We start from the raw sequence: 17687 nt of genomic DNA on the forward strand, positions 1-17687 counted from the left end.
CCCGCACTTTTGAAAAGCTTGCTACGCCCCTGCATGACTCACATTCACCACTGAACACACCAATGAACCATTCTGCTCTGAGGATGATGATAATGATGAAGAACAGTTTCTGCTGATGACAGGAACAGGCAGACAAGCTGAAAACATGAGAGAATGAAGATAAATATATTAAATATCTTAATTTTGGTTCAGTTTGTTGAATGTTTTAGTCTGTCATCTGAAACTATAAAACGATTCAATAATGAATATGTTAACAAGAATAGTTAAGGGGCAAAAATGATCTCTACTCACCATAAACAGAAACTCTGAATGCTTTTGACGATGGGTTTGCTCCACATTTCAGTAGTAAATAACGTCCAGCATGTTCAGTTGTGATGTTAGTGATGGTCAGAGATCCAGTTTGATTGTCCAGCTTCAGTCTGTCTCTGAATCTCCCATCAAGAACATTATCATTTACAGAGAATCTATCAGTCTGTTCATTGATTTCAACTAGTAGAGTTTCATTTCCAAACCCCCACTGAAACTGATCTTCATCATGTATTTCACTAAGATCAAAGTTGAGAGTGACTGAATCTCCCTCGCTCACTGACTTCACTTCATCACCAAACACACCTGAAGAACAGAGTTTTTCCACAGATTAAAGTTCAAGTCACGTGATGTTGGTTTTATTGAAGTTTCACAAGCATTTATTAATTTGAATGTGAAGTGAAAAATATTAATCAAAAATACAAACATTTGGAATGAATGGAAAAGTACTTAAAACATCTCATATAGATCAATAACTAAATAAAAAAGAAAAACTTGCACCTCAGATAAGAGAAATGGCATACTGAAAATAATGCTGTTGAGTATTTAAGATTCAGTTCAGATCTGAGTTCAATCTTGATATCACAGTTAAATCACTCTTTAATTATTTCTGTATGAGAATATCAGTAGATGTTTATCCTCTTTGACTAATTTAACTAGTATTTTGTTACATGCTACTAGAACAGAAGCAACTGAAATCATAAAACACATTTCAAACTCACCGTCCACACGCCAGAAACACAAACAGAACCAAACTAATTTCAGAGGCATCTTCTCAAATAAAAAGCTAATGACAGCAACCCTTAAAATATCTGAAAACACTCAAGATTGATCTGAAACGACTGAACTGTGATACTTATCTGGTTGAATCCTCCACCAAACGTCAGATAGTTTCCGCTCACACATCTGTCTCCTTTATCATCATGAAAATCAACAAGCTTCTGCTGATCTTACATTTTCAAATTAATTCTGTCATTGTGTGCAAAACTTTTAAAACAGTGAAATATTGTATTATATATCTGTATCATGTTATTTAGCATTGCATGCTCTGAATTGTAATTGACCACTGATGAATTCATTTCATTTCATCGTAAATATGTTTTGTGTCGAGAAGATTATGAGGGTCATATCAGCAGGAGAGAAAATTAAGAAACACTTCACACACAAACTGAACACACACACACACACACACAGACAGCAACAAAAACATCCAGCAGAAGCTGTTTTCTCAATCGACAGATCAAACCAGACACACTGATGTTTGCGCTGATAAAACAAAAGAGAAAAATTCTCACAGGACCAATTTTGACTCAAAGTCCACTGAAATTACATTAATAATGTTTGTCTGTGTTGATACAGCAAAATTAATCAGTATAAATTAAAGAAAACATACAGTTTAGGTTGTTTTTTTATTCTGAAAAAAACTGAGACGAGTAGATTTGCTAGAAGTGCTATCAGAGATGCTCTTTGATAGCGATTTTTCTTCAGAAAGCCACATTTTTGGCACTTGTAAAACCACTTCTTTTCCATCTCGAATGGAGCGTTCACCCAAAAATAAAAATCTGCTGGTAATTTACTCTCAGGCCTCTCAGACTTTTGGTTCTTCAGTAGACCATTTTTAACTGAAACCGGTTCTTTATGCTTAATAAAATGCAAGTTAAAAGCATATGAGGTGTCACAAAATCAATAACCAATATATTGGGGTTTAATTAATCAAAATGATCGGACAACAATCTGAATATTATTTACACTATTACATATAATCCAGAGCCTCAGGCAAACGAGAGAGTTAGATTCTTTCATATATTTATTTTTTTGTTGACCAGATCACATCACATCACGAGGCTCAGCATCTCTCCAGTTTTTGCAATTTTGCAGTATTATTCCTGCTCATCTCAGGTCTGTTCATACTGAACAGCTTTGCTTTAACATCCTACACCCAACAGGAGCTTTTGGATATCGGTGAGGACTTTTCCAACAGTTTTATCACCAATCTTTGACTCATCCCTGAGATCACCAGAACACCCAAGGCTACGCACTCTACCCTGGTGGGCGGAAATGCTCGTAAGCAGCATCAAGATTTTTAACAAAGGTGGGGGAAGTGCGGAGGTTTAAGAGCTAAGCTAAAGCTAACACCACTCCGTCTCTCTTTACCCAGTATTTTCCTCGCCTATGTGCGGTCACCGGTGAACAAAATGGATGAGTTATGACTCCACATCACCCACAGTAAGAGACTTTTGGACTTCAATGGCATGGTTTTCACAGAAACATGGCTACACAGCGACGTATCCAATAATGCTATTAAGATAGCTGGACGCTACATGTTCCAGGCAGATGACTCCGGCTAGACAAGAGGTGGAGGATTGTGCATTTATGTCAACAAAGAAGAAAGAAAGAAAGAAAAAGAAAGTGAAGTGACATTCAGCCAAGTATGGTGACCCATACTCAGAATTCGTGCTCTGCATTTAACCCATCCAAAGTGCACACACACAGAGCAGTGAACACACACACACACACTGTGAACACACACCCGGAGCAGTGGGCAGCCATTTATGCTGCGGCACCCGGGGAGCAGTTAGGGGTTTGATGCCTTGCTCAAGGGCACCTAGGTCATGGTATTGTAGGTGAAGAGAGCGCTGTACATGCACTCCCCCCACCCACAATTCCTGCCGGCCCGAGACTCGAACTCACAACCCTTCAATTGCGAGTCGGACTCTCTAACCATTAGGCCACGACTTCCCTTGCTTCCCTTCCCAAAGCGTGGTGTACGAACACTGTCATTGTTTGGAGACACTGCTCAGCTAACCTAGAGTTTCTCATGGTTAAATGTAGACCTTTTTATCTGCCGCAGGAGTTCACTTCCACCATAATAACCGCAGTCTATATTCCACCGGATGCTAATGCCAAGCTTGCTTTGAACGAACTTCATGCAGCCATTAGTAAACAACAGACTGCTCACCCACAACTCACTTCACAAAACTTTGGATCATGTTTACACAAACATTGATGGAGCTTACATTGTGACCCCCTCGGACAATCTGATCATCTTTCTTTGTTTCTCACTCCTAAGTATTCACCCCTCATTAACCATGTGAAGCCATCAGTGAGGACCATCAAAGTATGGCCAACCAGAGCAGACTCTTTACTTCAGGACAGATTTCAACAATATGTTTGCTTCTCGGGCTGCCTGTGGCTCTCACACAGACATTGACATATTTACTTCCTCTGTATTTCATCAACACCACCATTGACAGTGTTACAACAGAAAAACAGATAACAACATACCCTAATCAGAAGCCATGGATGAACAAAGAGGTGCGACTTCTGCTGAAAGCGTGCAACACTGCCTTCAGGTCAGATGATGCTCAGGCCTACAGTAAATCCAGGGCTAACCTGAAAAGGGGCATCAAAAAGGCCAACCATTGCTACAAGCTGGAGGTATAGGAACACTTTTCCAACTCTGACCCCTGACGCATGTGGCAGGGCATCCAGATCATCAGTGACTACAAGTCAAGCAACTCCACTCCAACGGTCACCGAGAGCTCCATCCTTAACGAGCTAAATGACTTTTTAGCTCACTTCAACAGCTACAGCAAGGAGACGTCCACCAAAATTACACACTCAACAGACCACCAACCTCTCAAACTCTCCTCCACTGATGTCCACACTGCATTGAGCCGGATCAACACACGCAAGGCAGCTGGCCAGGAAGGCATTCCTGGACGTGTGTTTAGGGCATGTGCAGCTTGCAGGGGTCTTCAGAGACATGTTCAACCTGTCCCTCACCCAAGCAACTGTGCCAACATGTTTTAAGTCCACATCCATTGTGCCAGTGTCGAAACACTCCTCCCCAATGTGCCTCAATGACTATCGCCCCGTAGCACTCACACCCATCATTTTGAAGCACTTTGAGTGACTGGTCCTAGCACACCTCAAAGACTGCCTCCCACCCACATTGGACCCAAACCAATTTGCCTACCTTAGAAATAGGAGCACAGAGGATGCAGTATGCACAGTGCTGCACTCTGCACTCACACACTTGGACAATAACAACATGTATGTTCTTTATACTGCAAAGTGACATGCTTGAAATCTTATTGCACTGAAAACTCTTTCCACTCCTTGCTGCTGAAGCATGGGCCAGTCACTGATGACAGTCTGTGGTATACCATGTCTTGCTAAAATTGATTTTGCATGTGCCATTACGCACTTTGTAGACAAATCCGGTATTATCAGTGGCTCCTTAGTTTTTTTTTTTTTTTTGACATGTCACACTGTCTCACCATCTTTTCGATGTCTTTGTTTATTCCAGACCAAAAGACCATTTCTCTCACTCTCCTCTTACATTTTCTACACCCAGATGACCTTTGTGAATATTACAGTATGAAGCATGTCTTGTCTCAAGCTTTGAGGAATGATGATTCTGTTTTGTTTCAGAAGGATTCCATCCACCACACATAGATCACCTCTGATGTCCTAAAATATTGGAGATTAAATCGTCAGCCATCCAGTATACATGTTGTCAATGATAACTCAGCATCTTTTTTGGTTTCTTCAGCTATTTGCTTTGACTTTGCATCATTCTCACATGAATCTCAACATCTCCTTCTGTTGTACTCTCATTATTTCTTGTGGGTGCTCGTGAGAGGGTATCTGCCAGCACTAAGTATTTGCCAGGCGTATAGACCAAATTGAAGTCGTACCTCTGACATTTCATCATCAGCCTTTGAATCCTAGGTGTCATTTCATTCAGATTATTTTTTATTATTACAATTAATGGAAGATGATCAGTTTCTGCAGTAAAGGTAGGAAGAACATATACATAGTTATGAAATTTCTCCAGTCCGATGACTAATCCCAAGCACTCTTTCTCATTTTGTGCATATCGACACTCAGAATAAGTCATGGCCAAGACCATTCTTGGAGGCATCTGTGGACACTTTGGTTTTCTTTGTTGGATCAAAGAATTGTAATACGGCTGCAGAGATAAATGCAGTGGCGTGTCCACAAGGTTGGCCCCTAAAAATGAGCTTTGCCACCCTAAAGCAGGGTATGGGATCAAAGTGCATTGAGAGCGGAACAGCGTGATTTTGACTGAAGCAGGGATTTTCTGAAGATCGGATTCTGGATTTCCCTCATTCTCAGAGTGCTCCATTAACACTCAATCACTGGCACAATTAATGCTGTAACTACAGCCGTTCTAAACTAGTTCTGCCTGCAAGGATTGTACTGCGCGCACACACACACACACACACACACTGATTTGTCAATAAAAATGCTTAAAAACAGAAAAGTTATAGGCAAAATTGCTTTATGTTTTGAAGTAGTCAAAATCCACAGCTTCACTATAGAGAGACGCTGCACAGACAGACATCTGTGTGACTGATTTACTCCTAATCACGCTCTCACTAATGCATTCAAAGTAATGCTTCTCTTTATCTGATTTAATAACCAATAAAATAACTGATTGAAATGTAGCCTACTATTATTTCATCCTTCCGAACAAAATTCGCTCTTCAAAAAGCTGCAGTGACCGATTTAATTTTGAATCCTTTCATGAATACTTAAAGAAAAGAAAGTAACACATTCATTTTTTTTATCATCATCTTCATTATTATTAATATTCATTCATTCATTCATTTGGTCTTATCAGATCATTATTGTTAGAGACAGTTAATGCATTAAAATGAGGACCGCTCAACTCATGTTTAGCAGAAAATTAAACTCTTCATACTCTTCATACTTCAATACAAAACAGTGCTGGACTTTGACAAAGTATTTGAAAAAATGTCTTAATAGTGATTTTCTAATGTCTAATTATAAATCCAACAGCATAAGGTGAAAATAACTACACACACAAGGGAGTGGAAACTTTAAGTAAATAAATGAATCTTTGACAATTATTTCACCACTGATTTGCAGAAGATTTTCTGTGATGTTAATGTTTGACAGTGCTGGGAAGGTTACTCTGGAAATGTTACAGTTTACTCTATTTCAAATGAAATAAGTAGTGTAACTATTTAAATTGGTTTATTAAAGTAATGTAACAGATTACATTTGATTACATTTCTAAATTGTAAATTTTTTCAACTTATTCATGTTCAAAAATGTAAAGCAGGCAGGGTTGAGCTTACAGTAGAACTCAACACTGATTATTATTAAGACTTTCAAAAGCATTCATCTCTTAAATTAAGATTATAATAATTTATCATCTACCACAAAATCACACTTTAGCACCTTGTTTTTTAACTTTGAGATCTGATTCTGATTAAATTCTGATCATTATGGTTAAATAGATGATTAAAATCATAAAAACAAATAGTTTAATAGCTATGATACTGTTTTTAAAAACCAAATCTTGTCACAGCTAACAATGCCTTGGGAGGAAAAACCATTTGATCTTAAAGCATATGCATAAACCCAAATAGGAAATAAAACTCTGTCTTTATTCATCTTAACAACACAACATCAGTTCGCCTTTTCTTCTTTCTTAATTGCCATGTATCCAACATATATTCACTGAACACAGTGTCATCTAGTGTCTTCCTAGAGTAACATTCACAATCACTTGATATCATCACACTGCGCTCTGAACTTCTGTTTTCCTCCAGACGGCGCTCGATATTATAAATGCTACAAAACATAAACAGACTCTTGAAGCTCAGAGTGAGAAAACTTTATTGATAAAGGCAAGCAAATACAGAAGACAAATGAATAGTACAGTGAGATCAGAGTCTTATCTGAGAGAAATATAATCAACAAGCTTTTAAACTGCATCTGTACAATAAAAACATTATTAGACAATTACATTTTAAAAGCCCTTAAACCCTGAATCAAATATGAAAACCTGATATAATGAATAATACAAGCAAATCAACTTTTGGAAATCTATATTAATATGACAAACCACACAAAACACACTTGGAGAAGTTTTAAAGTTCAGCATCTCCTTCAGATTTAAATTCCTTTCAAGAACATGCACCTGATGTGTGAATCTGTGTTTGATCTTGATCAGCTCTTCTGGATCTGATGTCATAAACCAGAAAAATGACAGTAGCCACGCCCACCAGAGCAGAGAGGACCAATCAGATCACAGCTTCAGTAGAACCACAGCATTGGACAGAGTCTGAGGAATAAAAACACCAAACTGAGATCAGATCAGTCAATAAACATTAATATCAAGAATATTTGAAGAACAGGACACATGATCTCTACTCACCAGAGACAGAAACAGTGAAAGCTTTTAATGACTGGTTTAGATTTAAATGTTTTGGTCCTAAATGTAGTAAATAACGTCCAGCATGTTCAGTTGAGATGTCTGTGATGGTCAGAGATCCAGTTTGATCGTCCACCTTCAGTCTGTCTCTGAATCTCCCGTCAAGAACATCCTCATATACACTGTAAAAAGTAATACCTAGATCAAACTTATAAAAAGTGAGGCAAGTGGCTGCATTGGATGTTTTAAGTTGAGTCAACTTGCAGCCTTTTTCAAGTATAATAAACTCTGTAAAATTACTTAATTCAAACACAACAAAATCAAGTTGAGTTAACTAATAAGTGCTATATTAGTCAGTTAGATAAACCTAATTTTCTTGGTATATGTAACGTATTTATGTGTGGCTACAAGTAACCTGTACTCATTTTAGTTAGGTTTTATGAACTTTATGCTCATACTAAATTTAACCTAATCAAGTGTGAATAAACATTTTAATTAAGTCCTGGCTATTACCTCAGAAAATACATCTAAATGTCTATATTCTAAGCAGTACAGTAAATCACTTTACATAAACAGACTTTATCAATAACAATTACAAATTCAATTGAAGAAGAAAAAGATGGGAAGACAGATTAAAGACAATAACATTTATTCAATGTCAACTAGTGTCACTTTTAACAGTACCTACAAAACATACAAAAGTATGCATAGGGTCCAATCCCACAAAGAGCCTGTGATATATCTCAGAAGTATACACCAGATTTGAGTGATATTAGAGGTTGTGGGCATAGACAAGTCCAAACAGGAGGTTTTCTACAGGTTTGGCACACCTCTGACAATGGGCTGTCCTTCTACTGTGATAATCCCAATCGTGTTTGGCTGATGGCACGTGTATATTTTCAGTGGGGAACTGCCAAGCTCAGCGTGCACCTCTGTTTCATCATGACTCTATTGAGGAGACAAAAAAGAATCAAGAGTTTGGTCAGACAAACAGGTATTGAGATGAATATAGCAGACTGGTAGAAGACAGATACGACACAAAGTCAAAGTTGTACTTTTTAGTTGCTTAAGGTGATGGATACTAGATGGATACTTTGACTAGAGCATGTGACCAGAGTGAAGTCTACCATGACAATGTCATAGAGTGTTGGTACTATACTATCATGATCTACTGTAGCATGAGTGTTGTCTTTTCTCGTTCAAAGGATACATTACAATAAAACAATGCAATTTTCCTTGCCTGTACCTTATTGGTCATCACATTACTGTATTAAATATATTTCAAGAACAAAGTAATTACCCCATATCATCACAATAGTAATAACATACAGACAGAAATGAGATAAGTAGCTTTAAGCCCAGTACATACATGGTGGACACTGATGAGGTCTTCCTTTCCCTCCCATATGTACTCAATCAGGCATCTCAGTACCACTTCTCTCCTTTTCTCCACATAGCCAGACAGATCCTGTCAACAAGTAAAATCTGATCAAAATTCACTGCCTGATGACAGTATCACAAATTAGAGAACCTCTGTATTTCAACCATGCAACTGATGTAAAAGGTTGTACTATACATACACCACTACCACTGTACTGTAAAAGATCTCACACTATCACCAGCATCTCACAAAATTGAGATTTAACTGACCATGTAGGCTGTATTTATCAGTATGAATCAAGCTTCTATTAGTGCAGTAGTAGGAGGCAGAAAGGTGATCATATCTGCCTTCTATTGGTGGTTGGTACATAAAACCTAATTCAGAAATGTAATTGTATGGAGCCAACACTATTGTTTGCAATTTTACCTATGTTTTACTTACCTGGGAATAATTATAGCTTTAACTGTATCTATTCTGAAGTTTTTCTTACCTGTATCTGAAGACCCCAGGTAACAAAAACGCTTGGTTACCTAAAGACAGAAAAAATATGCATGTTAGAATAAGTTTAAAAACCAGTGGTAAATGTAAAATATTTAAGTAACAGGTTAAAAATAGTTTTATGGTTTTGAGCCAGTGCTATCAAATGCTCTTACAACTCTGCTGCTGATAACATGAGGACCCCACGACAGCTGCATGCCCCACCGGAGACTGTGTTATTAAGATGAAATTAAATAAGTCAAGTCACCTTTATTTACAGTACACAGCACTTTGAAATATATATATATATATATATATATATATATATATATATATATATATATATATATATATATATATATATATATAAAGTCTTCTTTGTTGCCTTTTTCTCCATCACACTTTAGAAAACATTATATATCACCTGAAAACATAAAATCTCAAAATTCATCCTTTGAAACCCATTTTAAATTCATCTACCATGAAAATTGTACATCAAAATCATGTTACAAAATGTTTTCAGTCGTGAATTATAGGTTTGGATCATGCACTTTCAAGTCTATGTTCAAAAATGTGAATGGCAGTTAACAGGGTAAGTTAGCGCTAACTAACGATTAAAAGTGATATTATTGGTAAAATTAAAGCCAAAGTAGTCTTAAAACATAATAGGCACTACTAAAGCACTTGTTTAATTTCATATTAACAACACAGCTTAACTGCTGTTGTCTTCTGATCGTTGCATACAAGACTTCACTGCTTAGCACTGTGTAGCCAACTTAGCTTGCCATGTGTGCAGGATAGCTAGCTATACAGTACAATTTGCAAACCTTACTTTAGCTTCCTAGTTGAGTGAACGATTTTGCGTGACTTTACATCACCAATAAATTGCCAAAACTTGCACATCTTACCGTGTTAATCAGTCTGTGAAAATTAGATCCGCTGCAGCTTTGTGAAGTGAAAAAAAAAAAAAAAAAAAAGTGATATATTTTAAGTAAAGAGGAAGTATATTTATACTTTTTAGTATAAAACAAATAAAATAAACTAGATTACAACTATTTAAAATATATAAAACCTACTGTGTGGGTGTAGCACTTTTTACAGTGTACAGAGAGTCCATCATCCCTTCTACTGATCCGAGCTAATAAAGTTATTTCATCTCCAAACCTCCACTCTATTGAAACACCATTCATTATTTCAGTACGATCAGAGTTCAGAGTGACTGAATCTCCCTTCTTCACTGATATTTCTTCTGTATCACCAAACACACAGAGAACAAACAGAAAGAGGGTTTGTCACAAGTTAGTATTGTAAAAATACTTTATAATTGTTTATGTAAGAAATTAGTTTAGAAATGTAATTTTAAAATAATAATGTAAAACAAAAGAACAGACAAAAAATAATATTGTATCTGGTGATGAAAAAAAAAAAAAAGGTGTAACAAATATTTAATTTACCATTGACAGCATTGAGAAAGAACGTTTTCCTTATTCTGCTCCTACGGTCGATCGCGAGTTCATAGACTCCAGCATGTTCAGTTGAGATGTTTGTGATGGTCAGAGATCCAGTTTGATCGTCCACCTTCAGTCTGTCTCTGAATATCCCATCAAGAGCATCATAAAATACAGTGAATTTATAGATTTCAGCTATTAAACTGTCTTCAAACCCCCACTCAATCGGATCATAATCTCTTTCAGTAAGATCAGAGTTCAGAGTGACTGAATCTCCCTCCTTCACTGATATTTCATCTGTATCACCAAACACACACAGAACAAACAGAAACAGGGTTCATCACAGATTGAGAGTGTTATTTAATGGTTTACTAAAGTAAATAGTTTGAAGTTTTAATCTGAAATGAATGGCATCATAAAGGAACAGAAATGGTGTTTGGATTAATAACTGTATCTTTTGCTGATTCTGTAAGGATCATCAGAATCAGAAACATCCAGAAACATCTCACAGCAATTCCTACATATTTTACGAGTTGCATAATTCGTTTGAATTTGTACGAATCACTTACACTGGGGTTTAGAAAAATCTAGAAAAATAATTAGCCACTTCGTAAAATACTTACGAAATGGTCGTGAGATATAAATATAAAACAGCTGAAACAATTATTTAACCCACCATAGAGACTGAGCCAGAAACTCTCGCTCACAGTTTTGGTCTCTACTTCATAATATCCAGTATGTTCAGTTGTGATGTTTGTGATGGTCAGAGATCCAGTTTGATTGTCCAGCTTCAGTCTGTCTCTGAATCTCCCTTTATGAACATCCTCATATACAGAGACACTGTCGGCCGTCACATTGATTTCAGCTATTAATCTTTTTTCAAACCTCCACCGAATCAGATAATTATCCATCATTTCAGAAAGATCAGAGTTTAGAGTGACTGAATGTCCAATTTTCACGTACTTAATTTCACCAAACACACCTGAAGAACAGAGCTTTTTTAAAGATATATAACACTTTCCTCTCATTATGATGGTTTTATCAAACTTGTAGAGTCATTAAAAACAAATCCTCAAACCAATCTCCTCCATACATCACTTTTGGTCACACTTTTACTTTAATCTTTAATGTCAAACTAACACTGTCGGGTATTTAATCTTCATATTTATTTTATTTTATCATTCCATAATAGACCTGAATTTAGATCTGAATTCAAACTTGATCTCACCACAGTTCACTTATTTCTATATGAGAATAATAGTGAATATTAAACCTCTCTAACCAAATTATCCAATATTTTATTACATGCTACCAGAACAGAAGCAACTGACGCCATAAAAAATAATTTAAACTCACCAACCAGACGCCACAAACACAAACAGAACCAGAATCTGTGAAACATCTTCATTGATTTCAGTTCACAAATATGAAGACAAACTCTTCAGAACTGGTTCAGTAATAAAATGACAGATGAGCTGAGGAGAGACTGATCTGTAATAAAGTAAACTCTACTGTCAGCTGAAATAACTGCACAACTAGAAGTGTTAAACCGTGTGAACATCCAGCTCTTTTCTTGCTTATTTAGTCACACTATCTTTGTCGCGTGTAGCTCCTGTCTCCCTCCACTTCCTGTTGATCAGTGATGTTAGTTTACACAGAAATAAACTGAATCAGAACATGATCAGAGACTAGAGAAGATACGAGTGTTTAAAGCAGTGTTTGATCGGCTTGATGTCAGGTGTGAGAGGATAACAAAGCCCACCTTTTGTCTTATTTTATTCTGGATAAAGAAATATACATTAAACCTCTATTCACATCTTTGTTTCTCACACGTTAATGTAATATAAACTATCGCTCTTACCTCTGTTATTAATCAGATGCAGGAGAGACTTCTGTTCTTCTTCCCACCAGAGTCCAGTTCATAATACAGGATCAGGAACAAAATAAAATAATAACTTTACTCTTAATAAATTACACAGAGACTTGTTTAAAAGACGTTAAACGCATCACCATATGAAATGATTTCGCTTTATTCAAACAATAACTCATAAGAAAATAAAAGTAAAAGTAAATAGCGTAAAGTCTTCAACCGAGATGCAGCAATGACTGTGTTCAAATCATAACATTATGTAGTCACAAAAACAACACGTCCTTTTTTCATGATTTTTTTCGGTGAACACACTCACACATAATTTCTGCTGTTTTTCTTTCTTTAAAGCAAATTAATCCATCTCTAGTTTTAATCTTAACCCATTAAAACATCTTAAAGGCGTAGGCCAAGCAAATAACTATTTCTGAACTAAACTGCATAGCATCATTTCTATTATGATAAGATAAAACATATTACAATACAGCATTTAGAAAGAAAGTCCATACTGTAACGTAGTTGTAAAATGCACTTCCTTGAACAATCATAATTCAGCTAGCAAGAGGCAGGCATACGTGACAGTTTTAACTGTTGAGCAAATTCTAACATCATGCGTTTCTTTTTTCTTATTACAATTTTTTATTTACCTGGTTCATTATCACAGTTATCAAGTGACAGATGCTTGTGAATATTGTGAATGGGAAATCTCATTCTTAAATAATCTACAGATTTTGGTAGATGAGACATCCCATTTTAAGATTTCCTTATTTACAATATTTCCTCATATTCCTAATTTTCCAATATTTTCCAATATTTTTTTCTGTTCCTTTTAAGGTAGCCTTTTTCTTTTCTTTATAATAAAGTTTTTTCTAAGTCATACTTATTTGTCCTTTTAATACGTGATCCTTTCCCATCCCTTGGGAATAAAGGCATTCTTGTTCAAGAAAATCCTCCTTCTCATGTCCTTGCATCCCTAGAGAAGGGTGCCTGGAGAACCTGGTCATTATTCCATCCTGAAATAATCCTAATGGTTTAAGAACATATAGGTTCTCCCAAATCGACCTGGAAGACATCAAAGTCTGATCCTTTGCCCCTGGGCGGCTACCTGGGGCGCCATCTGCTGGAAGGGGCGCAAAATTGCAGAATTATATATATATAAAAAAAGTTAATTAAATGTATGTATCATATTATGAAAGCTGTGCACACTCAGTACACTTTTACTGTGCACTGTCCATACACTGCTTGTATTTGTCCATTTCTTTTACTAGATTTAAAATCCTAAAAAACACTGACAGGCAGCTGTCAAACTCACTTGCATTGCTCAGCAACCAGGAGTGGCGCAAAAATCTGACAGCTGGTTTTAGCGCTTTAAATGATGGGGTAAAAGACCCCCCTTGGCAGTTGTAGGCTATAAATGATCATATATATATATATATATATATATATATATATATATCAAGTTTCAAGTTTCATTTATTTCAGGAATATATGGCCTCTCGGCCCATAGTTCCACAAATGTCATGACATGGCAGATAATCTCTTTTTCGTTCCTTGATATATATACAGTGCTAACCGCCATGCATTCTCAGAATCACAAATACTTGGCACATCTTTGCAGACATCACCCACAAGGACAAGTTCACTAAAATATTTCTTGCGTAAATCTCTATACAAAGGACAAACATACAAAAAGTGCATCTCATCTTCAATCACAGAAATATTTGTTAAATTACAATAATGACAGATTCTTTCTGCAACTGGTGTATTACTCCATCTACCCGTTTCTATAGCTAACTGATGGCTTGAACATCTGAACAAGAATAATGATCGTACCAGTTGCCTATTATACACAGACGTAATGTAGCTCTCTTGTATTAACAAAGACTTGCATTGTGAGTATATGTTTAGTTTGTTATTTTCTAAAACTGATGCATACCATGCCTCATGTGCTTTTTCTTTCAATCTTTGATTTAGAACAGCTGTAAATGTTCTTATATCACCTACACTTTGAGCCTCCCAAGTAGCTAAAAAGCCATAAAAATTCAATAATACTCTAATATTCGTAACCCAAGTTTTTCTACCTACTTTATCTAATTCTAAAAGCATATTGTAGCATTTTCTTGGATAGCGATGATCAGGCATTGACACTAATTTTATCCAATACATAATACATCTTTTCATATAGGAGGTCGACAATGCAAATCTTCCCAGGTCACCCAAAACCGCTACATTACTTACACTTGTGCTGACACACAAAAGTTTTTTACAAAAATATATATATATATATATATAATCTTTTATGATGAAAAGAACACCCAAGCCATCGGGATTGGCTTTCCGAAAACGAAGGAAGGAGGAGGAAGAAAAGTCCAAAGCAGAGGTAACTTATGTAGATTATATCCAGTGTTGGGCAAGTTACTTTTAAAAAGTAATTAGTTACAGTTACTAGTTACTTCTTCCAAAAAGTAACTAAATTAGTAACTCAGTTACAAATTTTTAAAGTAACTAGTTACTTAAGAAAGTAACTATTGCGTTACTTTCAAGTAAAATTAAATCTTAAATGCTCAAACGTGACCCCACCTCTACCCCTCTTTAAAGGAACTTAAAATACATGTGCATGTTCAATTATTTATGATAAATCTGAATATTATAATGAAATGGACACTTAATACAATACATTATTAACAGAAACATGAAACATTGTACACACATCTAAAAAAAAAAAGTTGCTGTGGGACAAAGTGAGACTAGCCTCCAATCAAATGGCATGTATGTAGATATTATGTTTATATAGTGGATCAATGCAAATAACACGATAGATTTTTGGGAACTTTTGATATTTCCTTTTATTGTTTCTTTAATTTCTTGAAGGAAAAAGTAATGTATATACTTCCATTTAGAGAAGGCTACTTTTGGATTATTTGGGCTCGTCGCCATACCTGTCTCTCGTTGACTGACTGGCTTGTGTTGTTCGTTGTGTGTCCTGTCCTGTCCGATGATGGGTCATTCGCGAATGAGCGTTAGTGATGATGGATCGACTCGTTCGCGAATGAGCTTTTGAGGAGTCGTTCGCGATTCGCGAATGAGCCGACTCTAAGAGCCGGCTTTTTTAGTTGAACTTCGGGAGCTGGCTCGCATATCTGAAGAGCCAACTCTATTTTTTCAAATTTAGCCTATAGAAATTAAATAATTATGTAATAAAAATTGAAATATTATAGTCAAAGTCATTTAAAGAGCCGTTTGTGAGCCAAAGAGCCGGCTCTTTTCAGTGAGCTGAGTCAAAAGAGCCGAATTCCCATCACTACTATGCGTGCTTTCGAAAACCCGCCCAACTCTACCTCTGATTGGCTTACAATGAAATTTTACTCTACCTCAGCCAATCGTCAGCATTTATGCGCTTGTCTCGTGCTCTGCCCACTAACCAAGGAAGAACAGTAAAAAAAAGTATTTGCCTCTCGCTCAGAGATCTAGTTGGTCTGATGAAAAAAAAAAACAGCTTCATCATCAGTTATAGTAACGCGCCGCATTTTTTGGCAGTAACGGTAACGGCGTTATTAAGATGAGAAGAGTAATCAATTAGATTACTCGTTACTGGAAAAAGTAATGCCGTTAGTAACGCCGTTATTTATAACGCCGTTATTCCCATCACTGATTATATCATCAAGCTCACAGCCTACCTAGAGGAGATAAAGACGAGGATGACCAACAACTTTTTACACCTTAACAGTAAATAAAATGCATTATTATTATTATTATTATATCAATTTACCAAAGGAACTTTTTGCGGTAGGCTATGAGCTAACAGCAACAACATGCTGTGTTACAGCAGTGGAGTAGTCTACATGATACGCAGGTATACGCCTGTGGAGTTGTTTTTTCCAGGGACGGGGGGGCTCTCTCGCCTTGGGCACCAAACAACCTAGAGCCGGCCCTGCTTTGCCCTACAGACCATACATGACCACAAAACTATACCATCCCAAGTGCAACTGCACCACTCTCCAAAATTCCCAGATACTTTATAGGAGTCAATCCGTAATTTTGAGAGTCCTGGCCGACAATTCTCACAATTTATTACTCCAGATATCTCCGTTTGAGTCTGTTTATGCATCATTCATTCTGCATCCATGTCCTTCTTCTTGTCACAAAACGATAGACTCTGCAGGGCACATGGCTGATTGCATAACACACAGCAGAACGTTCGTACCGTTACTTCTATAGCTTTGGCATATGTTCCCTCAAAGCCAAGAAACCTTTTCATTTCTGATTCTAACTATTTTGGTCAATGATGGATTTTATCTTCTCAATTCAATTCAATTCAATTCAATTCAATTCAAGTTTATTTGTATAGCGCTTTTTACGATACAAATCGTTACAAAGCAACTTTACAGAAAATTATGTTTCTACAATATTTAGTAGTAGCTAGTAGTTTGTGCACATTTGACAGGATTTTAGAAAAAAAAAAAAAATAATAATAATACAAGACGTAGTCAGCTAGACGATGAACTATCTATATTATTAATTAAGTTATTATATGATGCAGTCACACTTGTAGCAATATTTGTTAGTTCTGTTTGTTGATTCAGGGTTAGCATCATCTGAGGTCCTCTGAGGATCAGCATCATCTCTTCTCAGGTGTTCTGGATCCAGACTGGAGCTTGTGTAAATCCTAGTTACCACGGGATGAAGATCCCAGCAGAAACAGAGAAACACATAGAGACATCATTAGTATAGCTGCTGATCCAACAAAGTAAAATTAGTTTAACCCAAGCTAATGAATAAAAATGCACATTTGATCAGATGCAACTACACTCACAATTTAAGAGATACATTATTCAAATGCTTGGCGAAAGAGATGTGTTTTTAATCTATATTTAAACAGAGAATGTGTGTCTGAACCCTGAACATTATCAGGAAGGCTATTCCAGAGTTTGGGAGCCAAATGTGAAAAAGCTCTACCTCCTTTAGTGGACTTTGCTATCCTAGGAACGACCA

General features: G+C 36.4%; 1 protein-coding gene and 1 long non-coding RNA gene across 3 annotated transcripts in view; both read right to left on the minus strand.

The window, feature by feature from the left end:
• LOC127942807 (uncharacterized) overlaps positions 1-17687 on the minus strand; it is a 230112-nt gene that overhangs the window by 111742 nt on the left and 100683 nt on the right. The gene's annotated exons all lie outside the window — the stretch shown is intronic.
• LOC127942819 (uncharacterized) lies at positions 7706-9684 on the minus strand. Its single transcript, XR_008149441.1, has 3 exons — positions 9394-9684; positions 8892-8990; positions 7706-8470 (listed from the first exon to the last, which is right to left on the minus strand). It is a non-coding gene; the product is annotated as an uncharacterized LOC127942819 (long non-coding RNA).

The sequence above is a fragment of the Carassius gibelio genome, chromosome A22 (assembly GCF_023724105.1).
Source record: "Carassius gibelio isolate Cgi1373 ecotype wild population from Czech Republic chromosome A22, carGib1.2-hapl.c, whole genome shotgun sequence".
Classification (NCBI taxonomy): Eukaryota; Metazoa; Chordata; class Actinopteri; order Cypriniformes; family Cyprinidae; genus Carassius; species Carassius gibelio.